This window comes from Sinohyriopsis cumingii, unplaced genomic scaffold, assembly GCF_028554795.1.
Source record: "Sinohyriopsis cumingii isolate HCF-2022 unplaced genomic scaffold, ASM2855479v2 utg000426l, whole genome shotgun sequence".
NCBI classification, from domain to species: Eukaryota; Metazoa; Mollusca; class Bivalvia; order Unionida; family Unionidae; genus Sinohyriopsis; species Sinohyriopsis cumingii.
In genome coordinates, this window is record NW_028315897.1 from 1983004 (window position 1) to 1993524 (window position 10521).

Consider the following 10521-nt stretch of genomic DNA (forward strand, 5'->3'; position numbering starts at 1 on the left):
TTCCTACTCTCTACATTCAGGGGTCATATTTCTTTTAAATTATAACACGAGTGTGGGAAATCCAACACAATCAAGGTCTCATCAATATAAAGGTGTATACAAACTCTGGCTGAAATATATTTAAAAAATCTGCTGAAGTTATGATGTGGAAACCAAAGTCAGGAAAATGGGCAATCAGGGGTGATAACTCTTTTAAATTACCTGTATGTTGTGGAATGCTGCAAATCAAACATCCTCAAGGTCTTGTCAATCTTCTCATCACAATGTAGCCACATGCCAAGCTTGGTGGAAAGTCAACAAATTTCTGTGAAATTATCTTCCAGAACCCATAGTCATCAGGATGTTGAATATTCCTGAGCTATTCCAGTTACAAGAACCTAAATGTGGAGATGTAATATTGATGGACAAAGTACAATAACTTCATCAATACTTCATCAAATGATGAAAACATTAAAGAGTAAATCTACATGATGTATGGTCAAATGTGTCTAATGTGCTATCAATGATAATTCTAATCCCTGTTCCTTTTTCTTATATAAAACTAATGAGTAAAATAGTCACCTTCATTCTGTAATTAGTGACCAGGTGTTTCACGTATGAATATATATTTTCTAGCTGCTTTAAGTAGTCATTGTAGTATCAAAACCAAGCATTTGCTTCACCAGGAAGGTATCATTCAGAGAAACTCATATCATGGTATTTTGATGTAATTATTTCTTATTTTCTTATCCTTACTGTAATCCAGTCACTCCAATGTAACTCAAAGATGGTCATAAGTCAAATTCATTATGTTGCATGGAAGTCACATTTTCTTCTAGTGCCAGTGTGTGAGGTATAGTTTGAAATATTTATATAATTAGCAGTAAATAAAAGCTATTCATGAAAAATTATATCTTTGTGAACATAAATGACTAACAGAATTTTCCATTGTGGCTAGGGTTATATAATATTTAAAGTCAGGGATAGTTTTTCTTCATGAGTTACTAATGAGACAAATACCATCAAATTTTTTTGCATTTCAAAGAGGGTGTCAGGGCTGGTTGTATTTGCCTTTCTTTGTCTTTCTTCCATCTCATCATATAAGATTATTTTTTGTTCAATATATTAGTTATACTTAGTGATTGCCATACACAAATCAAAGTAATAACATGTTTTACAATCAAGTTATTTGCAAATATGAAATTCCAGTCCCCTCCACCCTGAAGACCCTTTACTTTGGTTGATTATTTTGACCTGCTATGCTGATTGGCTGTTATTGTTACTGGCTAGCTAAGATTGTTTACATAAACAGTCTTTGATATGCATATTTACAGAAGTTGTCCATCCAAAGATATGTAGGCTGTCAAGTCACATCAAAACTAGACTTTTTGTCCTGGGTCACAAACTATGATCAGTGATTTGTTTTAGAGTTGGAAGTTTTGTCCTGGATCACAAACTACAATCAGTGATTTGTTTTTGAGTTGGAAAAGTTGAGTTTTGTAACTTTAAAGTAGCATCAGCAATGTTTCAGTCATATTGCTGCCATGTCTGCAGTGTGACAGTTTATAGTGATGTCTAGGGACATGATGCCGCAGACATCTAGCATAATGTTCCACCCGGTCACATTATTCTGACACCAGGCCAACCAGTCATAATGCTAACCTTTTAATGCTGAGCACCAGGCAAGGCAGCTGCAAGTACCATTGTTATGCCTTTGGTATGACTTAGCCAGGGTTCTAACCCACAACCTCCTGCATCCAAGTCAGATGCTCTAACCACTAGGTTACTTGATCAGGGTTTTACAGTTGGTGATGATTTAATTTATAGGATGGACTAAATGGACAGGATCAAATAATATTGTGTGAAGTTTTTGGAACATAGCAACACATACTTTATTTACAATTTTATTAAATAATGCACTAATATAAATTTCTTGACAAAATCTTAATAAGAAAATAATAATAATAATAATAATACATGTAATAATAATACTACTAATAATGATAATAATAACAATAATAATAATACATATAGTTGGTGCATGATATTTATTTTTAAAAAGTTCAGAAGGTGGACCTGCATGTGTACAAATGTCAATTTGGTCCTTTAACATGGGTGGTCACTATAGACAACTTTGACTGTAATTGGTAATTCCTCTAACAAATGGCATCCAATAATGTGTATGAATTGCATTAAAACATGGACAGATGGAAAGGTGATTACTATATGTACATCACAATGTACGACCCAAATATTGCTTCTGCATAAACAAAAGGGCCACTTAACCCCTTTACAAATTTAAGTACCAAAGAGATTGTCTTTATTCAAACTAGAGGAATGGTTAGCAATTTGCCCATGTAAATATACCCCTGTCTCTCTTGCTTCCCACCCCTACCCCCATGACTGAGATGAATCAATAGTAAAAAAATACATATAACTCTTCTGAAAACAGCGTCAATATAATAATTGATTGTACATATTATATGCTGATCATTTTGATATGTACTCATTTCTATCCACATAGTTTTATTGAAATCCACTGAAAACTTAGATATGTTTTCCATTCATTAAATTCCATCATACAACACAGACAGCACCAAGTTAAAACATTCTTACAAGTATAACATAAGTCATGTGATATGTCAGTACAAGTATAACAGAAGTCTTTTGATTTGTCAGTACAAGTATAACAGAAGTCATTTAACATGCCAGTACAAGTATAACATAAGTCTTTTGATATGTCAGTATGTGCATCTCCTGATAGTGACAATAACATCAATCTGTCAAAACACTGAGACAAATTCCATTCATAATATTCAGTGGCAAGATAAAAATGGCAATATTTATGAAAATAAATATAATTTGACAATATGTACATCTTCATATGATGACCATTATAGAAATCTGTCAAAACACTGCAACGAATTGCATTCATATCAATGAGTGGCAAGACCTAAATGGCAATAGCTCTGACAGCAAACATAATTTGTCAATATGGGAATCATCTGATGATGAATATTACATGTACATTGTATTCATGGTGGTCTGCTGCAAACAATGAGATTTTATGGAGTTTGCAAGATCAGTCATGCACTACATCCAGCTCAAATCATACAGCACTGATGCTGACATGCAGGCACATCATTTATGATATTCATTTGAAGTCATAATAACCACTGACCTATTGGTGCATTAAGTGATGGAAGGTAAGGGTCTTTGATGTTCATTTGAAGTAATTGTTATCACTTTATGGTCTTAGACTAAATAGCAGTAAAGAGCGAAAACCCAAAAACAAATCCAAATGTACATTTCCAATTGAATTCCATTCATGTTCCAAAAAAGTTCTAATAATGAGACTGTTGATATGACTGTGGTCTCAATTTTGCTAATGTGCCAATTACCCAGAATGTGTTCATGTCATAGCAGTCTATAGAGGTGTTGCAATAATAAAATAAAAAATGTCCTTGACTGAATTCTCTAAAGGTACAAATTAATTATATGGTCAAAGAAGTATCAATGAGCACTTTGTAATTATGGTGAATAATTTAAATCAGCAAATCCACCAAAACAAAAACTGAAGGCAACAATAAGACTGATTCTACCTTGGATGTTAAGGTAGGAATTAGTAATTGTTCAAGTTAAATCACATTGATATAAAAAGTTAAGACCCAATCAAAGAGCCAGGATGTAGGTCAGTTTCCTTTCAAAAACAAAAGGTTGTCAACAAGTTTAGGAATTTCCAACTGAACAACTAATGACCTAGACCCAGATTCAAATAACCATGTTTATGTCCAATAATAATGATCTAAATGTGCAATCTATCATAATATAGAAATATTAGCTATGTATTATGCTGTTTACAAAATAAATGTCACTAGTCAGGTGGACTATTAACTTTATTTTGGACTAAGTTCTGACCTTAAAACAGATATATGTTGCATAAAGTCATGGACAAATGCCATAAACAATACAAATTAAAGATACATAATGTAATAGTACCAATATAAATATATATATATATATATATATATATATATATATATATATATATATATATATATATATATATATATATTGATCTATTGGGGCATCAATTGATGGCATGTAAGGGTCTATTCTGTTTGCATTAGCTATATCCAGACAGATATGGTATTTAGGTGATTTAATAGATCATCTGTGTAACCATGGCAGCAGTAAGGCTAATTTAAGACAGACAGACTGAACAATCTAGGTACCTGTAGGCCAGGACTATTTTTGGGCAGTTAAACTGTACAATCTAGGTACATGTGCATGTAAGGCGATTTAGGACAATCACACTGTACACTCCTTGGACCTGTAAGGGAAGTGAATGACAGTCAAATTGTACAATCTAGGTATGTGTAAGGCAAATTTACATGCTGATGTAAACACTAGATATTTAATACAGACATTATAATATGAATATTAAGGAAGAAAACATTTACTGACATACTCGACTATCAATAATTTAAGCAAAGCAAAATAATAATAATAATAATAATAATAATAATAAACCAGCAGAAATAATAATAATAATAATATCCCAGAAGGTTATCAAGCCAATATTTTACAGATCTCACATATAATTTAAAACAAACAATACTACTACTAATACTACTACTACTAATAATAATAATAATAATACTAGTAATAATACAAATAATAATACAGCACTGATCGATTAATTAGTTTGCTACAATTGACCTTTTTCATAGCATCAGGTCTGCATGATTTGACTCATGCAAGGTTACTTGTATTCAGGAATACCTTCCATCTTAATAACACCATCTCATTCCAGTAATATGAGCATTAAGGAAGAAAACATTTACTGGACCTAGCCATGTATAAGTGTAGTAATAGAGAATAGACTTTAACAAGGGAAGTAATTATATGAATCAAGCAATGTCATTTACCTCCCTTCTGTACATGTGTTTTCACCACTCTATATGGATTATTTTAATCAATTATAGACAATACATGTGATTTAAAGTCAGAAACTGTACAGTATGTAATTATAATTGTCAACCATTTAGTATAAATGAAAGAAACTAGAATATGTAATCATAATAGTCAACAATATGGTATAAATGAAAGAAACTGTACAATTTGTAATACAGTAGTCGACTGTATGGTATAAATGAAAGAAACTGTACAATATGTAATTAAAATAGCCATATGGTACAAATAAAAGATTATGATTGGCTACACTAGATGTAATAATAAATGTACTGGTACGTACAGTGGTTTACAGCATATCAGCACACTACTGGCTATATATTACCACTTATAAGTTCTAAAAATGCCATGATTAAACGACAAAAAAAGAAATTAGGAAAATATATTCTTCCAAATAAATGCAAACTTGATGGCCTACAGGATGAGTAGCAGTATGTTATTATTTTATGTCTAAAATATTTGTATAAAAGCCTAACAATAAAGGGCAGCATTTTCTTATATACCTCAATGTTTACAAAGTCCCAAAATAATCTGAGGGTACATTGTAGGGTTTCTTAACTGAGTTCACATCTCAAAACTAAACAAAGTCATTTTTTTAAATGGGAATTTCTAAATGTTACCATACAAAGTCTCAGTCCATAATTGTGTATCTGCAGGTACAGAATATATGTTTTAGATTAATGACACTTTTAGACAATTTTCTTGTTATACCTTTCCATGATTGGGGCACCAAGGCAGCCATGCTGGTCAGTCCTGAGCAGATATCAAACACACCACCTTTGAAGTACAAGTGTAACACTCTACCAAATAAGCCACCATGACTACATCTGCAAGTATAGAGTGGGAAAAAAAATGTGTTAGAGAGATGGACACATATAGATTGGTGAAAGATGTGTTAGATGGACAAATACAGAAAAAAAAGTGTGTCAAACAGATGAACAAGTACAGAGTGGGGTCAAAGTGTTAGATGGACAAGTACAGAGCAGGGAACAATGTTTCAGATAGATGGATGAGTCTAAGAGGGGAAAATGTGTTATAAAAACAAGACCAGATTGGGGAAAATGTGTGTTGAATTGACAAGTACAGAGTGGGGAAAAATTGTGTTAGACAGATGGACAAGTAAAGAGTGGGGAAAATGTGTGTTAGACAGATGGACAAATAAATGGATGGACACTAAATGAATAAGTGGAGTGAATGATAGATGGAAGTATGAATACGGCAGCATGTCCCCTGTTTGTTTGTTTTTAATAGACTACCAGTATAACACGATTGAAACAGAATGGATATCAATCAAGTGAAAATACTAAAACACAATGTATGCACATTAAATGTTTATGATAATGAAATGTAATAGATTCTACAAACCTTCACCATAAATACTAATGCAACAGTGAAACTGAAAAACAAATGTAATAGGTTCTACAAACCTTCACCATAAATACTAATGCAACAGTGAAATTAAAAAACAAATGTAATAGATTCTACAAACCTTCACCATAAATACTAATGCAACAGTGAAATTAAAAAACAAATGTAATAGATTCTACAAACCTTCACCAGAAATACAAATGCAACAATGAAATTGAAAAACAAATGTAATAGATTCTACAAACCTTCACCATACATACTAATGCAACAGTGAAATTGAAAAACAAATGTAATAGATTCTACAAACCTTCACCATAAATACTAATGCAACAGTGAAATTAAAAAACAAATGTAATAGATTCTACAAACCTTCACCACAAATACTAATGCAACAGTGAAATTAAAAAACAAATGTAATAGATTCTACAAACCTTCACCATACATACTAATGCAACAGTGAAATTGAAAAACAAATGTAATAGATTCTACAAACCTTCACCAGAAATAATAATGCAACAGTGAAATTGAAAAACAAATGTAATAGATTCTACAAACCTTCACCAGAAATACTAATGCAACAGTGAAATTGAAAAACAAATGTAATAGATTCTACAAACCTTCACCATACATACTAATGCAACAGTGAAATTAAAAAACAAATGTAATAGATTCTACAAACCTTCACCATACATACTAATGCAACAGTGAAATTGAAAAACAAATGTAATATATTCTACAAACCTTCACCATACATACTAATGCAACAGTGAAACTGAAAAACAAATGTAAAAGGTTCTACAAACCTTCACCATAAATACTAATGCAACAGTGAAATTAAAAAACAAATGTAATAGATTCTACAAACCTTCACCATAAATACTAATGCAACAGTGAAATTAAAAAACAAATGTAATAGATTCTACAAACCTTCACCATACATACTAATGCAACAGTGAAATTAAAAAACAAATGTAATAGATTCTACAAACCTTCACCATACATACTAATGCAACAGTGAAATTGAAAAACAAATGTAATAGATTCTACAAACCTTCACCATACATACTAATGCAACAGTGAAATTACAAACCAAATGTAATAGATTCTACAAACCTTCACCAGAAATCCTAATGCAACAGTGAAATTGAAAAACAAATGTAATAGATTCTACAAACCTTCACCATACATACTAATGCAACAGTGAAATTGAAAAACAAATGTAATAGATTCTGCAAACCTTCACCATACATACTAATGCAACAGTGAAATTGAAAAACAAATGTAATAGATTCTACAAACCTTCACCATACATGCTAATGCAACAGTGAAATTGAAAAACAAATGTAATAGATTCTACAAACCTTCACCATAAATACTAATTCAACAGTGAAATTGAAAAACAAATGTAATAGATTCTACAAACCTTCACCATAAATACTAATGCAACAGTGAAACTGAAAAACAAATGTAATAGATTCTACAAACCTTCACCATAAATACTAATGCAACAGTGAAATTAAAAAACAAATGTAATAGATTCTACAAACCTTCACCAGAAATACTAATGCAACAATGAAATTGAAAAACAAATGTAATAGATTCTACAAACCTTCACCATACATACTAATGCAACAGTGAAATTGAAAAACAAATGTAATAGATTCTACAAACCTTCACCATAAATACTAATTCAACAGTGAAATTGAAAAACAAATGTAATAGATTCTACAAACCTTCACCATAAATACTAATGCAACAGTGAAACTGAAAAACAAATGTAATAGATTCTACAAACCTTCACCATAAATACTAATGCAACAGTGAAAATAAAAAACAAATGTAATAGATTCTACAAACCTTCACCAGAAATACTAATGCAACAGTGAAACTGAAAAACAAATGTAATAGATTCTACAAACCTTCACCATACATACTAATGCAACAGTGAAATTGAAAAACAAATGTAATAGATTCTACAAACCTTCACCAGAAATCCTAATGCAGCAGTGAAATTGAAAAACAAATGTAATAGATTCTACAAACCTTCACCACAAATACTAATGCAACAGTGAAATTGAAAAACAAATGTAATAGATTCTACAAACCTTCACCAGAAATCCTAATGCAACAGCGAAATTGAAAAACAAATGTAATAGATTCTACAAACCTTCACCATAAATACTAATGCAACAGTGAAACTGAAAAACAAATGTAATAGATTCTACAAACCTTCACCATAAATACTAATGCAACAGTGAAATTAAAAAACAAATGTAATAGATTCTACAAACCTTCACCATAAATACTAATGCAACAGTGAAATTAAAAAACAAATGTAATAGATTCTACAAACCTTCACCATAAATACTAATGCAACAGTGAAATTGAAAAACAAATGTAATAGATTCTACAAACCTTCACCATACATAATAATGCAACAGTGAAATTGAAAAACAAATGTAATAGATTCTACAAACCTTCACCATAAATACTAATGCAACAGTGAAATTAAAAAACAAATGTAATAGATTCTACAAACCTTCACCATACATACTAATGCAACAGTGAAATTGAAAAACAAATGTAATAGATTCTACAAACCTTCACCATAAATACTAATGCAACAGTGAAATTGAAAAACAAATGTAATAGATTCTACAAACCTTCACCATACATACTAATGCAACAGTGAAATTACAAACCAAATGTAATAGATTCTACAAACCTTCACCATACATACTAATGCAACAGTGAAATTGAAAAACAAATGTAATAGATTCTACAAACCTTCACCATACATACTAATGCAACAGTGAAATTGAAAAACAAATGTAATAGATTCTGCAAACCTTCACCACAAATACTAATGCAACAGTGAAATTGAAAAACAAATGTAATAGATTCTACAAACCTTCACCATACATACTAATGCAACAGTGAAATTGAAAAACAAATGTAATAGATTCTACAAACCTTCACCATAAATACTAATTCAACAGTGAAATTGAAAAACAAATGTAATAGATTCTACAAACCTTCACCATAAATACTAATGCAACAGTGAAACTGAAAAACAAATGTAATAGATTCTACAAACCTTCACCATAAATACTAATGCAACAGTGAAACTGAAAAACAAATGTAATAGATTCTACAAACCTTCACCATAAATACTAATGCAACAGTGAAATTAAAAAACAAATGTAATAGATTCTACAAACCTTCAGCAGAAATACTAATGCAACAGTCAATTTGAAAAACAAATGTAATAGATTCTACAAACCTTCACCAGAAATCCTAATGCAACAGTGAAATTGAAAAACAAATGTAATAGATTCTACAAACCTTCACCACAAATACTAATGCAACAGTGAAATTAAAAACCAAATGTAATAGATTCTACAAACCTTCACCAGAAATCCTAATGCAACAGTGAAATTGAAAAACAAATGTAATAGATTCTACAAACCTTCACCATACATACTAATGCAACAGTGAAATTGAAAAACAAATGTAATAGATTCTGCAAACCTTCACCAGAAATACTAATGCAACAGTGAAATTGAAAAACAAATGTAATAGATTCTACAAACCTTCACCATACATACTAATGCAACAGTGAAATTGAAAAACAAATGTAATAGATTCTACAAACCTTCACCATAAATACTAATTCAAGAGTGAAATTGAAAAACAAATGTAATAGATTCTACAAACCTTCACCATAAATACTAATGCAACAGTGAAACTGAAAAACAAATGTAATAGATTCTACAAACCTTCACCATAAATACTAATGCAACAGTGAAATTAAAAAACAAATGTAATAGATTCTACAAACCTTCACCATAAATACTAATGCAACAGTGAAATTAAAAAACAAATGTAATAGATTCTACAAACCTTCACCATACATACTAATGCAACAGTGAAATTACAAACCAAATGTAATAGATTCTACAAACCTTCACCATACATACTAATGCAACAGTGAAATTGAAAAACAAATGTAATAGATTCTACAAACCTTCACCATACATACTAATGCAACAGTGAAATTGAAAAACAAATGTAATAGATTCTGCAAACCTTCACCAGAAATACTAATGCAACAGTGAAATTGAAAAACAAATGTAATAGATTCTACAAACCTTCACCATAAATACTAATGCAACAGTGAAATTGAAAAAGAAATGTAAT

The 10521-nt window shown here is 30.7% G+C and overlaps 1 long non-coding RNA gene across 1 annotated transcript; it reads right to left on the minus strand.

Moving 5' to 3' along the window:
* Positions 1-211: 211 nt before the first annotated feature.
* LOC149774070 (uncharacterized) lies at positions 212-6056 on the minus strand. Its single transcript, XR_016417064.1, has 3 exons — positions 5665-6056; positions 4215-4312; positions 212-377 (listed from the first exon to the last, which is right to left on the minus strand). It is a non-coding gene; the product is annotated as an uncharacterized LOC149774070 (long non-coding RNA).
* Positions 6057-10521: the final 4465 nt, after the last annotated feature.